This window comes from Hemicordylus capensis, chromosome 6 (genome assembly GCF_027244095.1).
Source record: "Hemicordylus capensis ecotype Gifberg chromosome 6, rHemCap1.1.pri, whole genome shotgun sequence".
NCBI classification, from domain to species: Eukaryota; Metazoa; Chordata; class Lepidosauria; order Squamata; family Cordylidae; genus Hemicordylus; species Hemicordylus capensis.
Genome location: NC_069662.1, coordinates 105,325,647 through 105,342,329, shown reverse-complemented (window position 1 = coordinate 105,342,329; position 16,683 = coordinate 105,325,647). Strand labels below are relative to the sequence as shown.

Sequence of the window (16,683 nt, the reverse complement as noted above, 5' to 3'; positions counted from 1 at the left end):
CCACAGAGGTGGGTCTGGGGCAGCCCCAAACCCCCATTCTAGCCAATGGAAAAAAAATTTTTCTTCAGAAATTCACCAATAATACTAGGAGCCACCAATTGCCTTGGGATTTTTGGGGTGGAGGACACCCATGGGTGGCTACCACCCACCCCAGCTTTTTTGCCCCAAGGGCTCCACATTGTGAGTTATGGGCAAAAATTTATTTTTTGAAAAAAAATTGTAAAAAATCAGAGGAAGGTCCAATCGACTTGAAATTTGGGTGGCAGGTAGAACACAATGTCCCCTTCAAAACCAGCCACTTTTTGTGATCCGAACCAGTTCGGTTCGGATCCGAACCGGTTCGAAACCGAACCGGACCGGGGGGGTGGTCTGGCAAAACCAAAACCGAACCACCCCGGTCCGGTCCGGACCCGGTTCGGACCCGAACCGAACCGGGAGAACCGGTTTTATGCACATCCCTATGAAATATGTCATGCATGTCAGATCTAGAGAAGAAAGTACAGGACTTCTTCCTTTCATTTCTCAGCTGCATCCATTTATTGAGATGAACGACCTCAAAACAGTGGTACATCTGCTGGTAACCTCTAGGTTGGATTACTGCAATGCGCTCTATGTGGGGCTGCCTTTGTAGGTAGTCTGGAAACTGCAGTTGGTTCTGAATGCGGCAGCCAGGTTGGTCTCTGGATCATCTAAGAGTGACCATATTACTCCTGTGTTGAAGGAATTGCACTGGCTACTGATACATTTCCGGGCAAAATACAAGGTGCTGGTCATTACCTATAAAGTCCTAAACAGCTTAGGCCCTGGGTATTTAAGAGAACGTCTTCTTCGCCCCACCCTATGCTAAGATCATCTGGAGAGGTTCACCTGCGGCTGCCGCCAACTCGTCTGGTGGCTACTCAGGAACGGGCCTTCTCCGTAGCAGCCCCTGGACTTTGGAATGTGCTCCCTGTTGAAATAAGAGCCTCCACATCTCTGCCAACTTTTAAAAAGGCACTGAAGATGCACTTATTCACCCAGGCTTTTAATTAGATTTATAGTTTTAAATAATTTTAACACTGGGTTTTAAATCTTTTAAATGATTTTAATTGTTAATTGATATAATGTTTTAAATGATTTTAACTGTAAACCACCCAGAGACGCAAGGGCAGTATAGAAATATTTTAAATAAATAAAATAAATAAATTAAATATATATTATGATTTAAGTCAATTTCATATGTTGTTATAGTGTCATGGTAGTCACTGCAAATACAGTGGTCCCTCGACTTACGAAGCACTCAACATCCGAATGTTTCGACATACGAACGACAAAAAATAGGGAAGGGAAGAGGGAACATCTTGGCAGGGCAGTGACTGTGTTTGGGCTTCTGCCCCACCTCTTTCTCCAGGTGTGTGCCATCTACCCTCAGCCTCTGTGGCTTTAAAGCTGGGGCTGGGCCAGGGACTGAGGAAGGGAAGAGGGAACATCTTGGCAGGGCAGTGACTGTGTTTGGGCTTCTGCCCCACCTCTTTCTCCAGGTGTGTGCCATCTACCCTCAGCCTCTGTGGCTTTAAAGCTGGGGCTGGGCCAGGGACTGAGGAAGGGAAGAGGGAACATCTTGGCAGGGCAGTGACTGTGTTTGGGCTTCTGCCCCACCTCTTTCTCCAGGTGTGTGCCATCTACCCTCAGCCTCTGTGGCTTTAAAGCTGGGGCTGGGCCAGGGGCGTGAGCCTCTTGGCGTGAGCCGAAGGGCGAGAGCATAAGGGCTCTCGTCCTTGTGGCTCTCAGCCGTGGGGCGAGCTGCCTGGAGCCCTGAAGATCTTCTCCTCCTGCCTTGACGATCCATCTTCCACCAAGCAAGAAGTCAGCAGGGACTGTATGAGTCTGGTCTTGGTTTTAAATTAAGCCAAGTAGCCGTGGTGGAATAGTCTGGGGGGATGTGTCTGGGAGAGCAAAAAAGTGGGTCTGGAGTGGGGGCGGCAATATCACGGGTAGCGGGCAGAGGGAGGTATGGCGGTGGGAGTTGGGCAGGCCGTTACAGGGGAAAACGGTCCAGGCAATTGAGGCCTGTTCCTTTTTCCGGCCCTTCCCCCAACCCTCTGACCCTAGGGAGCTCTGAGAACACTCCTTCGAGGATTAGGGTGCTGCTGCTAAATGCCAGGTCAGTTAATGCAAAAACATCTCTCATCCACGATTTGATTGTGGATGAGCGTGCTGACCTGGTATGCGTGACGGAGACCTGGTTGGATGCGCTGGGCGGGGTTGGTCTCTCTCAGCTTTGTCCTCCAGGTTTCCAGATCGTGCAGCAGCCCCGCCTCGAGGGTCGGGGAGGAGGCGTTGCGGTCATCTTTCGAGAGACCCTCCCCGTTTCCAGGTGCCCGGTCAGGCAATCTCAGAATTTCGAGTGTTTGTCCTTGAGGGTGGGCCTCCGAGATAGGCTGGGGATTCTGCTGGTGTACCGACCACCCCGCTGCACTTCAGTCTCCCTACCTGAGCTGGCGGGGGTCGTCTCGGAGGTGGCCTTGGGTTCCCCCAGGCTTATTGTCTTGGGGGACTTCAATGTCCACGCTGAGGTCCCCTTAGTGGGTGCGGCTCAGGATTTCATGGTCTCCATGGCAACCATGGGCCTGTCTCAGTTGGTATCGGGCCCTACCCACGTGGCGGGACACACTCTGGATCTGGTTTTTGCCGATCGGGAAATAAATGATCTGGAGGTGGGGGAATTTGAGATCACTCCCTTGTCATGGACAGATCATCACCTGGTGGGGTTTAGTTTGACTGCTCCGTCTGCCCTCTGCAGGGGTGGTGGGCCGATTAAGATGGTCCGCTCCCGGAGGCTTATGGATCCGCTTGGATTTCAGACGGCCCTCGGGGAGTTTCCAGTGTCCAGAGCTGGTGACCCTGTCGAGGCCTTGGTTGATCTCTGGAATGGAGAGATGGCCAGGGCTGTTGACACGGTTGCCCCCAAGCGCCCTCTCCGGCTTGGTGGAGCCCGTTCTGCTCCTTGGTTTTCCTCGGAGCTTAGGGCGATGAAGCAACTCGGACGACGGCTGGAGCGACGCTGGAGGAAGAGTCGTCACGAATCCGATCGAACACGGGCTAGAGCCCATTTTAGGGACTATGCCGTGGCGGTGGGGGCGGCGAAGAAATGTTTTTTCTCCGCCTCCATTGCGTCTGCTCAGTGCAGGCAAACAGAGCTGTTTCGTGTGGTGAAAACATTGCTCCACACATCCCCCCGGACAATGGGGGAGGAGTCATCTACGGCTCTTTGCGATCGGTTTGCCTGTCGCTTTGCAGATAAAGTCGCTTGCATCCGTGCTGACCTGGACTCCAGAGTTTTGGCAGTTCCGGCAGACGTGCCTCTGGTACCATCTGGTCCCGTTGTGTTGGATTCTTTTCAGTTGGTGCGGCCTGAGGATGTGGACAAGATCCTGGGCAGTGTGCGGGCGACTTCGTGCGCTCTTGACCCTTGCCCTTCATGGCTAATAAAAGCTGCCAGGGAGGGGACAGGTAGATGGCTGGAGGTGATCGTTAATGCTTCGTTAAGGGAGGGCAGGATGCCATCGTGCCTCAAGGAGGCGGTGGTAAGACCTCTATTAAAAAAGCCCTCCCTTGATCCCTCCAACCTGGACAACTATAGACCTGTGTCTAACCTCCCCTTTTTGGGCAAGGTGATGGAGCGTGTGGTGGCGTCCCAGCTGCAGAGGCTCTTGGATGATACGGATTATCTGGACCCTTTTCAATCTGGCTTCCGCCCCGGGTATGGGACTGAGACTGCCTTGGTCGCTCTAGTGGATGACCTACGCCGGGAACTAGACAGGGGGAGTGCGTCCCTGTTGGTTCTGCTGGACCTCTCGGCGGCGTTCGATACCATCGACCATGGTATCCTTCTGGGCCGCCTCTCGAGTATGGGAATCGGAGGCACTGCGTTGCAGTGGTTCCGGTCCTTTCTTGAGGGGAGGGTACAGAAGGTGGTGCTGGGGGACTACTGCTCGGCCCCGTGGCCGTTGGCCTGTGGGGTCCCGCAGGGATCGGTCTTGTCCCCCATGCTGTTTAACATCTACATGAAGCCGCTGGGAGAGGTCATCCGGAGATTTGGACTGAGTTGTCAGCAATATGCGGATGACACTCAGCTCTATCTCTCCTTGTCATCTGATCCTAGGGAGGCGGTGGATGTCCTGAATCGGGGGTTGGAGGCCGTGATGGGTTGGATGTGGGCTAACAAACTGAAACTGAATCCGGATAAGACGGAGGTACTGTTGGTCAGTAGGAGAGCCAATCGGGATGAGGAGATTTTACCGGTTCTGGATGGGGTTGCACTCCCCTTGAAGGAGCAAGTACGCAGCTTGGGGGTACTACTGGACCCGGCTCTGCTTTTGGAGGCTCAGGTGGAGGCGGTGGCCAGGGGTGCCTTTGCACGGCTTCGGCTGGTGCGCCAGCTGCGTCCCTTTCTCGAAAAGGCAGATCTGGCCACGGTTACCCACGCCTTAGTCACGTCGCGGCTGGATTACTGTAACGCGCTCTACGTGGGGCTGCCCTTGAAGAATATCCGGAAACTGCAGCTAGTGCAAAACGCGGCAGCGAGGGTTTTATCCAGAGCTGCCCGTTGGGAACATGTCACTCCCATTTTGAAAGAGCTGCACTGGCTGCCGGTTCGTTTCCGGGTCCAATTCAAGGTGCTGGTTTTGACCTTTAAAGCCCTAAATGGTTTGGGCCCAGGGTATTTGAGGGACCGCCTGCTCCCAAGGGTTGCTGCCCGCTGGACGAGGACATCTGAGGGGGCCCTGCTCCGGGTGCCGACAATGAGGGAGGCCTGGTTGTCGTGCACTCGGGACAGGGCCTTCTCTGTTGCTGCCCCCAGACTCTGGAATGCTCTCCCAGTGGCCATTCGTTCCTCGGACTCCATCACGGCTTTTAGAAAGCTTTTAAAGACTTGGCTTTTTACCCAGGCTTTTACATGATTGTTTTCTACTGCGGCTTCTCTGTGTTTCTATTTGTTGTATTTGTTGTGTTGTTTTTATGCCTGTTTTTATATGTTTTTGTACTTTTAATATGATGTTTTTATTGTGTTTTTATTGTATGTTTTTAACTTTTGTAAACCGCCTTGGGGTTATCTTTTTAATGAAAGGCGGTATATAAATGCAAAAATAAATAAATAAATAAATAAAATAAAAAAATACCGGAAGTCGTTGCCGGTTTAGATGCGGCTTCCTCAACCTACGAATTTTTAGATGCGGTGTCCTCGACTTACGAGTGTTCCGGACCTCCGTGGATGCGCTTTTCGACTTACGAAAATTCCGACCTACGAACGTGCGTTCGGATCGGATTATCTTCGTAAGTCGAGGGACCACTGTATGGGTACTTTTTCATATGGAAAACTAGTTGATTGAAGTGATACCAGCACAGATACAGTATGGTGTGGTTGTGCCAGTTCTAACAATGCTAAATGCTAGTTATCTTTGTTGGACAAAGAGGCACCATTTAAAGTGGTGGTTGTTCTCTGATATACCCCTGCTAACTTGGCAAAGAGGCACCTTTTAATGTGGTGATTCTCTTTATTTAGCAGGAGAAGAGTAACTGGCCCTATCCACCCCCAGCACAGTACCTCCAGTGACTGTTGCTGGTGTCTCTTATGTTTCTTTTTAGATTGTGAGCCTTTTGGGGACAGGGATCCATTTTGTTTATCTTATTTATTTGTTGTTTCTCTGTGTGAACCGCCCTGAGCCATTTTTGGAAGGGCGGTATAGAAATCGAATAAATAAATAAATAAAATAAAAAATTATATTTGGTAGGGCTGTGAACAATAATTCTTTCCATTTCAATTCAGCCTGTATCATGTGGTTTTTGCATTGTATAATTCCCAATGTAAATTTCTTAACAGCAAGTCCCATCTGATACAATACTGGCTGATGTTTTTATATTGTATAGGAGGATCAGATCCCTCCCACCCTCCATTGATTTATTCCAAATTGTGAATTTTTTAAAAAAATAAATCTGGTAATGTTCCACATATGGGGAAAAACATGGGTGGGGAGGTATGGCTCTGATTGACCTCTCTAGTTGACCATTGCTTGAATGACTTTTCAAGTTTGCAGCTGCTAAAAGCATGCTGCAATTGGTTCATATGCATCTCTGTTTCCTTTTAATCACAGTGTTCTGGGGGAAGGATGTAGAATTAATATATTAGATTCTGATCTTGCCCTTTTGCTACTGATATAGAAGGAAGGAAGTCCTCACAGAAGCAGAGCATCTAAGCAAAGCAAAAATGTGAAAGTGGGGGTAGGTGGGAGCTCCTATTAGAAAACCTAGTATGCATCAGCCCACACTTTGGGGGCAGGGTCCTCTCAGAAGGGACTAACAACCACTTCATGTATCCAAGTAAAGCACCAGTCCAAGCATCTAAGCAAAATCAAAATGTGAAAAGGTGTGTGCGCCTGCTTCTCAGAAACGCTAGCATCTCTTTGTGAAATTAAGTATCAAACTCTAAGGGTTCACTTTAAGAAGGCTTTGCCATCTCTTAAAGTTTCATCCTATTTTGCCTTACAAACTTACACACACACACATACCATTTTGGTTGTTTACCATTGTTTCCTATGAGCCATTATTTCATATGGAATGATGCATCATTCTGATACAGTACTTCAGACTGATTTGACCTGTATCAGAGGTCTACCCTGGTGGCGCAGTGGTAAAACTGCCGCCCTGTAACCAGAAGGTTGCAAGTTCAATCCTGACCAGGGGCTCAAGGTTGACTCAGCCTTCCATCCTTCCGAGGTCAGTAAAATGAGTACCCAGAATGTTGGGGGGCAATATGCTAAATCATTGTAAACCGCTTAGAGAGCTTCCAGCTATAGAGTGGTATATAAATGTAAGTGCTATTGCTATTGCTAATACACAATAAATTCTTGAATCAGATCTGAATAGGATTGGATCTAGTATTTTGATCTGTGCATATCCCTAATATTTAGCAGGGAGTGATATCACAATTGCTTCAGCTCAGTATAAGTGTCCATCATTCTGGTTGTTGCTGGTTGTTGCTGGTATGTTGCCCCTGCTAACTTGGCAAAGAGGCAACTTTTAACATGGTGATTCTCTTTACTGAGCAGGGGGAGAGTAACTGGCCCTATCCACCCCCAGCACAGTACCTCTAGTGACTGTTGCTGGTGTCTAACTCATGTTTCTTTTTAGATTGTGAGCCCTTTGGGGACAGGGAGCCATCTTATTTATTTCTTATTTCTCTGTGTAAACCGCCCTGAGCCATTTTTTGAAAGGCAGTATAGAAACAGAATAAATAATAATAATACAAATTTCCATTGTGTTACTTTTAGATTGTGAATCTATTTTGGACAGGAAACAATCTTCTTATTCCCTTCTCATGTCCTTTCTAAGGTAAACCACTTTGAGAAATACCAACTAACCAACCAACCAATAAATAATCTAGCAGGAAAACGGGGAACTGGCACAATCAAGTGGGTCACTACTGGAGAGAGCCCAGACGTTAAAACTCTGTCCCTATTACCTGGTGCAATAAAGGCATCAGGTGTAGTCAATCCTGTGCACTCATGTTTGTATTGGTATTCAAAATCCTATTAGTTTTCCATAGTTGCTTTTTCATCTGGTGCCTCTGCTGTCTTTATCTAATCCTTGCGGTTCTCTTGTTGTTGTTTTGGGTGGCTCATAGGGATGAATGGATCTTTCTGTTTCCTGAACTTTGCCATTTTCGTTTGGTTTCCATTCTGGTTTCTTCTATTACAAATAGTTGGATTGTTTTTCTTCTGACCCTGAAAACAAATTTGCACATATTAAGTACATATTTTCCAACGCTTTTCACGTATTTCCTACACAAACAGCTGATGAGATAATACATTGGAAAGCACACATTTAAATATGTATTTTATCCATAAATATATGGAATGTATATAATCCACAGATATTTCCACTGAGGAGCAGGTGGGGTCTGGAACCATGTGTTCCATAAAAACATTTGGCAAGAGAGGAATTCTCCATCCCTAGGGTTGTATGTCAAGCCTCAGAATTGATAATGAAGACATTGAAGTGGCTGATAGCTTCTGCCTTTTAGGATCAACCATCAACAGTAAAGGATCCAGCAGTCAAGAAATACACCGTGGACTAGCAATTGGAAGGGTTGCAATGAAGGCCTTGGAAAGGATATTTAAATGCCGCGACGTGTCTACACCTACAAAGATTAGAATAATTCGGACAATGGTTTTTCCCATGACACTCTATGGATGTGAAAGCTGGTCTTTGAAAAAGCAAGCTGGAAAAAGTATTGATGCTTTTGAACTTTGGTGCTGGAGAAGACTTTTGAGGATACTATGGACAGCCAGGAAAACAAACAAATGAACCATAGAGCAAATCAATCCAGAATTTTCACTAGAGGCACAAATGACCAGGCTCAAACTATCATTCTTCAGACACATTATGCAAAGACCTAGCTCCCTTGTGAAGTCCATAATGGTGGGAAAAGTTGAAGGAAAGAGAAGAAGAGGATGACCAGCAGCAAGCTGAATGGACTTGATTACGACAGCAATGAATGCACCACTGCGAGACCTTAAAGGCCAAGCTGAAGACAGATTATTCTGGAGAGAATCTATCTGTGTGGCTTCGATGCATCCACGGAGGCCGGAACTGTGCCATCGCCGCATGGGCAGCCTTCTTAAAGACAGATCAGCAGTGCTTGGGCTGCACTGGCGGGCGGGGGGGTGAGTGGTGGTGCCACCAGCAGCCACACCAGCTGGTAAGCACTTTAGACTACCTTTATCACCACTCCCCCACTGCGCAGTGGATTCCCCCACCCCTTTACTTGTAATCCTTGTAAGGATGTGGACAAGCTGCTTGGAGTGGTGAGGCCTACCACTTGTTCTCTTGACCCTTGTCCAGCATAGCTTGTTCTATCTAGCAGGGAGGCTGTTGTAGACAGCCTGGTGGAAATCATAAATGCTTCTCTGAGGGAGGGCAGGATGCCTCCTTGTCTCAAGCAGGCAATCATTAGACCTCTTCTAAAGAAGCCTGCATTAGATCCCTCAGAGTTAAGCAATTATAGGCCTGTTTCCAACCTCCCATGGCTGGGCAAGGTAACTGAGAGGGTGGTGGCCTCTCAGCTCCAGGCGGTCTTGGAGGAAACTGATTATCTAGACCCATTTCAAACTGATTTTTGGGTGGGATACGGGGTGGAGAATGCCATGGTCGGCCTGATGGATGATCTCCAATTGGCAATGGACAGAGGAAGTGTGACTCTGTTGGTCCTTTTGGATCTCTCAGTCTATTGGAGACTGTTGCTCTTCAAGATCTGAGCTTAAGTATGGTATCCCTCAAGGCTCTGTACTTTCTCCAATGCTTTTTAACATCTACATGAAACCACTGGAAGAGATCATTGTTGGAAGTTAAAGGACTTTGTGCTTTCTCTTTGTCTCAGACAGTGGAGGACAGACTAGTAAGTCAGAGGGCTAGAGAGTCAAGACATTGGTCATCCCTTCTCCACTGCTCTGATGCTGTCCCTTTGAACTGTAGATTGCTACTCTTAGGGATTCAACTTCCTTCCTCTCTCTCTCTTCCTACCTGCCTGCTACCTTGCAACATGGCAAGCCTCTCTCCCTGCACCATATGTGCAGAGAGGATGCAGAATCCATCTGCATCCAGCTAGATAGATAGATTAGAGATCCTAACTCCTCATTTTCCTATCTAGAATGGAGTTCCTTAATAAATGCCTTTTATATTGATTTGAAACTATGAATTGGCTCCAAGTTACTTTACTTTCAGCATACACGCATGCCTAACTAAATTTCCGCTGTGTTGTGCCTCTGTGCACTCTGCTATAATGAGAAAAGGATTCTCTCACCACAGAGAATTTACAACAATCATCAGGGGATTTGGAGCTGGGTGTTACCAGTATGCTGATGACACCCAGATCTACTTCTCCATGCCAACTTCTTCAGGAGCTGGCATATCCTGTCGAAATGCCTGCTGGAAGCAGTAATGGGCTGGATGAGGGAGAATAAACTGAAGCTGAATCCAGATAAGACGGAGGTACGTATTGTGCGGGGTCTGAACTCCAGAGATGATTTTGATCTAACAGTTCTAGATGGGGTCACACTTCCCCAAAAGGAATACATTTGCAGTCTGGGAGTACTTCTGGATTCACACCTCTCCCTGATTTCTCAGGTTGAGGTGGTTGCCAGGGGTGCTTTCTATCAGCTCCGGCTGATACGCCAGCTGCGCCCGTTTCTCGAGATCAATGATCTCAAATCTGTGATACATCTGTTGGTAACCCCCAGACTGGACTTTTGTAATGCGCTCTATGTGGGGCTGCCTTTGTATGTATTCCGGTAACTTCAGTTGGTTCAGAATGAGGCAGCGAGGCTGGTTTCTGGGTCATCTTGGAGAGACCACATTACTCCTCTTCTGATGGAGCTTCACTGGCTGCCAATAGGTTTCTGGGCAAAATACAAAGTGCTAGTTATAACTTATAAAGCCCTAAACATCTTAGGCCCTGGGTATTTAAGAGAGTGTCTTCTTCACTATGAGCCACACCACTCATTGAGGTTGTCTGAGGACGTCCGTCTCCAGCTACTGCCAACCCGTTTGGTGGTCACACAGAGACGGGCCTTCTCGGTTGTTGCCCCGAGATGGTGGAATGTGCTCCCTGCTGAGTTACAATCCTCCCCATCTCTGGCTATTTTAAAAAAACATTTGAAAACCCATTTTTTTAACCCAAGCTTTCTCAGGTTTTTAATTTAAAAAAAAATACTGTTTGTTTAATTTTATGGTTTTAAAATTATTGTATTGTTTTAACTTTATGTTTTATATGTTGAACTGTTTTAACTTTTATATGTGTTTTAATTGTCGTTGGCCGCCCAGAGACTTAAGTTCGGGCAGGGCATAAATTTGATAAATAAATAAATAAATAAAATTTTGGCTGCCACTCATTAGGGATGTGTGAACAGGTTCGGCGTTGGACGTCAAACCTGTTCGGTTCAAAGGTTTGGGGTCAGACTGAACCATCTCCTATTCGGTCCTCTTTTTCATCTGGTTGGGATTTAAAAGTTAAAAGGATTTTCTCTTTAATGGATCTCTTTCCAATAATGCCCAATGGAGAGCATATTGGTTCTGACATACATGACAGACAGACACAACTGCACAGCCCTACTCATCATCATCATCATCATTATTATTGGTTATATAATAATGGAGTTATTATATACAATTTTGCCATCATAAAAGACAGACCAGTCCACCTTCCAACATGCACCTGGGAGGTACAGGAGACCATGAACCTGGAACCCAGCTCCATGGCATAAGTCCTGTGGTTTTCACACTTGTAAAGTGTTTTACAAATTTCCACTCTTTGTTTTCAGTGAGAGGTGTACATACTGTATTCAATTGTATTTTTCATTCTTTTGCTGCTTAGCACTTTGTTAAACAATCTTTTAATCAAATGTGTATTGTTCTTGACTCATTTTCATTCCTTAAAAAATCTGTTAAGTTTTTCCCAAAGGTACAGAGGTCAACTTTAATGTTCCCTTTGTTATAGTGTGGCAATAATGTGTCATTCCCTCTTGAGTTCATAATTTATATGCTGTAGGTTCAGTTCATTGTTAATTTTGTTCATAGTATTCTTACTGTGTTCAATGAAATATATTTACTTCAGACATAAATGAGTCCTTTTATTATATTTTGTGGCTCTTTGTGTTTCCATGGTTTCTGTGTGTGTGTGTGTGTGTGTGTGTGTGTCTTTGAACCTTTTCAGTGAAGCCGTTGTTTTTGCCTGTTAAACGTTCTCCTCCTACATAGGGCACAGTTGATTAATTTGCTTCTTATGATTACGTTCAAGGTTTCTTATAACAGTTTTCTTTAAGATCCCTTTGGTGTCATTCATTTGATAAACATTTTTAATCTCATCCACCAATGTCTCACAAATCACCAGGGCTTTAAGTAGTTCATTATTAACTTTCTGAAGGTTCTGCAATATCCTTCCCCTGTGCAAAAGGAAAACTGTACCTTCTGATAAGAAATAAAAATAACTTACTAGTGGTCTAAGAACTTTTCCACATCCTCAATCAAAGCATGCCCCTATACACATTCTGTCCCATAGGATATCATATTATGGTTGCTGGATTAGGGATTGCAGGAATATCTTCCAAGGTATTCTTGCAATCTTTGATCCAGCAATAATAGTGTGATTGATATCTCATCCATGCAAAATAAATGCAGAAGGGGAAACAGCATACTATAAGAAAGTTGTGTGGCATACAAAACTGAAAAGCCGCCTCCTCAGATGGGCTTACTTTCTTGAGGCACTGGGTTTAGGATTGGAATGCATGTTCCTCTTTAATCCCCCACCTCAGTTATGTAGTAATCTTTTCCACCATTATTATGAATATATTTAGGAAGATCCCAGAGCTTGCTTAAATTCATGCCATCGGAAGTAAGAATGGCTGACATGCTCAGACATGCTCAGAGGTGTTTGTATGAAGAGGCAAACACCCTAAGAATGATGGACATTGTTTCTGTGATTGGAAGACTGGGATGTCCCAGCCTTTCAATCGAGGAAACAATCTCTGTCATGCTTATAGCATTTGCCTCTTAGACAAATGCCGTGTGAATAAGGCAGCAGTGTGAGGCTTCTCAGAGCATCAGTGCTAAAGCAGGACTTCTTCTTCTTTAACATTTTTAATATCCCACTTTTCCTCCAAGGAGCCCAGAGCGATGTACTACATACTTAAGTTTCTCCTCACAACAACCCTGTGAAGTAGGTTAGGCTGAGAAAGAAGTGATTGGCCTAGAGTCACCCAGCAAGTATCATGGCTGAATGGGGATTTGAACTCGGGTCTCTCCGGTCCAAGTCCAGCACTCTAACCAATACACGATGCTGGCTTTTGAGTGCACTCTTAAGAATATGTACATGAGTACAGCATTTCCTCTGCCCCCCCCCGCTTTGAATATCTGAATATTCAAGCATATTCAGTCCCTCTTTTAACAGGGACTGTTGGCAGTCAACAGGAAATTGAGAGCATTTTAGCCCGGACTTTAAAACATACAGTTTGTGTTGTCATGTCATGTCACATTCAAACTTGAAATTCAGTGTATGTAACTTCGACGTTTGAGCAGTAAAGGAAGCAATACCATTTTTCCAAAAAATGGAACTTATGGAACAAAACTCTTGAAATTATTGCAGTACTGTGACTACTTTAACTGTTGGTAAACAAGAAGACGACAGATTTGGCAATATGGAAGGGGTGATGAAACTCAATGTGAAAAGGAATTACTACAGAGCACAGAAGAGTGGAACTGGAATGCCTCCTTCAAGAAGCCATCAATATTTGCCACATCAAAGGGATAGAGAAAAATCATTAGGAAGACCATGAAATAAAAGAGAAGAGTATGATTTGGAATAGAGGAATAGGAACAAGACTAAGGGGGACCACATATCTGGTTGACAGTAAGGTCCTTTGCTTTGCTGTTTGGTTGGCATCAGTGTTTTCATTTGCTTTCTATAGCAACCAAATGGAACAAAATGCCACATCCATTTTCATTTTTGACCATTCTCCATCTGAGTGATTTGAAAAGAGATATCGTTCTAAATTTAAAAAAAATGGTTTGCAGAATGCATGTGTTTAATTTGAACATAAAAGCTGAATATGGCATTTTGTTCCATTTGTTTACCAGAGAAAGCAAATAACCCTATCAGCCTGGGGAATGCCCAAGTATTTGTAATGTTCTTTCTCTTCCAGGTTCTTTATGTTGCTTCCATTGGGCAGTTCTATTCCTTCTGTTTTTCTTATTTTCCCTCTGTTCATTATTAATGCAGCACACTTGTCTAGTTCAAACTCCATTGCTATATCGCTACTGAATATACGGACAGTGTTTAGCAGTTATTCGATTTCTGACTGGGACTTTCCATACAACTTCAGATCTTCCATGTATAGCAGATGGTTGATTTTACTTGATGTTTTAAATGTTTGGTATCCGAGGCCTGTTTTGTTTAGTATTTGTGAAAGTGGAGTCATGGCGATTACAAACAATAGAGAGGATAGTGAGTCCCCTTGGAAAATGCCTCTTCTAATGCTAACCTGTCCAAGTGTCTCGCCATTGATTGTTAACTGTGTACTCCACATGCTCATTGCTTTTTAAAATAAATATCTGAATGTTTTTGCTAACACCAGTTGTTTCTAAACATTTTAGTATCCATGTGTGAGGCAATGAATCGAAGGCTTTCTTGTAGTCAATCCATGCAACACTTAGATTTGTTTTTCTTCTCTTGCAGTTTTCTGAAATCATTTTGTCAATCAGCAGCTGGTCTTTTGTGCCTCTGGTGTTTGGGCAATTTCCTTTCTGTTCAACTGGAAGCTGTTTGTTAGTTAATAAGTGTTGCATGACTTCATCTGCTATTATTCCAGTTAATAATTTGAACATGGTTGGCAGGCAGGTTATCGGTCTATAATTACTTGGAACTGCACCTTTTGCTGCGTCTTTCATGATGAGATGAGTTTTCCCAGTTGCTAGCCATTGTTCAATATCACCTCCTTGCAAAATGTGATTGAACTGTTTTGATAGTTGTTTATGAAGGCTTGTTAGGTGTTTAAGCCAAAAGCCATGCAGTTCATCGTCGCCTGGAGCAGTCCAATTTTTAATTTTCTTAGCTCTTTCACTTATTAATTCTGGTGTTATTATTAGATCTTGCATTTGTTGGTTCCATTTTTTTGACCTCTTTCACCCAGCCTGCTTTTTTATTATAATCTATTGGATTGTCCCATAATTTCCCCCAGAATTGCACTGTTTCTTCTTTATTTGGTCTTTCTACGTTTCTTGCAGTTTCTCCTTCTGTGCTTTGGTAGAAACGTCTCTGATTTGACTGGAATTGGAGACTCTGCCTGTGTTGTGTAATTCTGGCTTCATATCTGCTAATCTTCTTTGACACTGCTGTTATTAGCTGCTTTATTATTTCCAGGACTTCTCTAATTTTCCTTGAATCTAGGTGGTATTTTTGGATCAGATACTGTTTGGTGTTTTCATTCTTCAGCTTCTTGTCTTTCATATCTTTCAATTTACTAGCTAGCATCTGACCTAAGCTTGGCGATTTTATTTTCTAATCTAATCTTCCATTTAGGTGATGTACTACTTTCTTTTTTGACAGGTCCACTGATCTTATATCCAAGCTCTTATGTTGTTATTGTTGCTGCACTTTATATTAATTGGTTTGTTTTTTGCAAATTATTGGTTGTTATTTCTGCAAGTGCAGCATTGACATCTTTTAATGCCTGAGCAAGTTGTTTTTTGGCAACTGTTTTTAGAGCTGGAAGTCGAACCCTGGTGGTTGTTTGGTTCATGTGCTCAGTTATATTTTGCTTCAGTTCTTGTTGCTTTTCTGTTAAATGGTATTTGGGTTTTTGAGGTGAAGGCAAAGGGGAGGTTGCCTGGTTTTGATTTTGAAACAGTTCAGCAACGGTGGTATCCTCTATTTCCAACACCTCCTCCACCTGCACCTGAACAACTTCTTCAGTTGGTGGTAATTCTTCTTCCATATCTTGAGCTTGTGTTGCTCTTTGCAGTTCTTCCAGCTCAACTCCTGTGAATACTTTATTTCTTATTATGAATCTTCTCTGGTCTGCTAGCCTTTGCTCTGTGATTTCTGTATCTGGAGGCTTCTCTTTCCAAATTTGGTACATTCTTTTTAAATAGCCTCTTCTAGTTGGACTAGACTTGTAATAGCAGATCATTATATCCTTGTTGGCATTTTTCATATATTTTTTTCAGTTAAGTGACGTTTCTTCCAGTAACCTTGCAGTCTCCAGCCCTGGTTGCTCAACTGAAGATCTTGAGTCCTGTTGCCCACTTGCCCCCAAATGTCCAGGGACTCCAGCACCTGGCACGGTCCTTGTTGACCTGGGTGACGACCGATCCAGTATAGATTTATTAAAGTTACGTCTCACCATATTGTTGATAGGAGAGACACTCTCTGTCTGGCTCCTCTGGTGAGACCTGTCCAGTATGGTTAGACCTCTGGCATAGCTCTCACCTTCCTCAGAGCACGCAAGCCCCACAACCACACCAAGGTAGTGCCTTATTATTATTATTATTATTATTATTATTATTATTATTATTATTACATTTATATCCTGCTCTTCCTCCAAGGAGCCCAGAGCGATGTACTACATACTTGAGTTTCTCTTTCACAACAACCCTGTGAAGTAGGTTAGGCTGAGAGAAAAGTGACTGGCCCACAGTCACCCAGCTAGTTTCATGGCTGAATGGGGATTTGAACTCGGGTCTCCCTGGTCCTAGTCCAGCACTCTAACCACTACACCACGCTGGCAAACTGATGGGTACTAAGAGATACCACTGTCTTCTAATATTCTTTCCCAAATGGTCACTTTAAAATTTCAAGTCTTTGGTGAAACTGTGAGGGACTTTGGGTATCCTGTTCAACCCAGTCTGGTACACCCTCGAAGGAAAGTGTTGGAAAAAACCTTCCCAGGTTGTGAAGAGGTGGTGGCAGCAGTATACCAGTCAGGGCCTGCCAGAAGGTTCAGGGGTGGGGGTTGAAGACTTCCCCTACTACACCTTCTTAAAGTGATATCTAGGTTTAAGCTCTCTTTGCTTTTCTGGGTCCTGAACTACACAGCAGCTGGATCTGATGGGTGGATCCCAAACACATTAACTGCTTAAACATGGACATGGCAG

General features: G+C 44.6%; 1 long non-coding RNA gene across 1 annotated transcript in view; it reads right to left on the bottom strand.

Annotated features, from left to right (window-relative positions):
- Positions 1–7,383: 7,383 nt before the first annotated feature.
- The window catches only part of LOC128330378 (uncharacterized), a 46,457-nt gene continuing 37,157 nt past the window's right edge, over positions 7,384–16,683 (bottom strand). The window contains exon 3 of the long non-coding RNA XR_008310062.1: positions 7,384–7,763. This is a non-coding gene — a long non-coding RNA (uncharacterized LOC128330378). The remainder of the gene's footprint in view (positions 7,764–16,683) is intronic.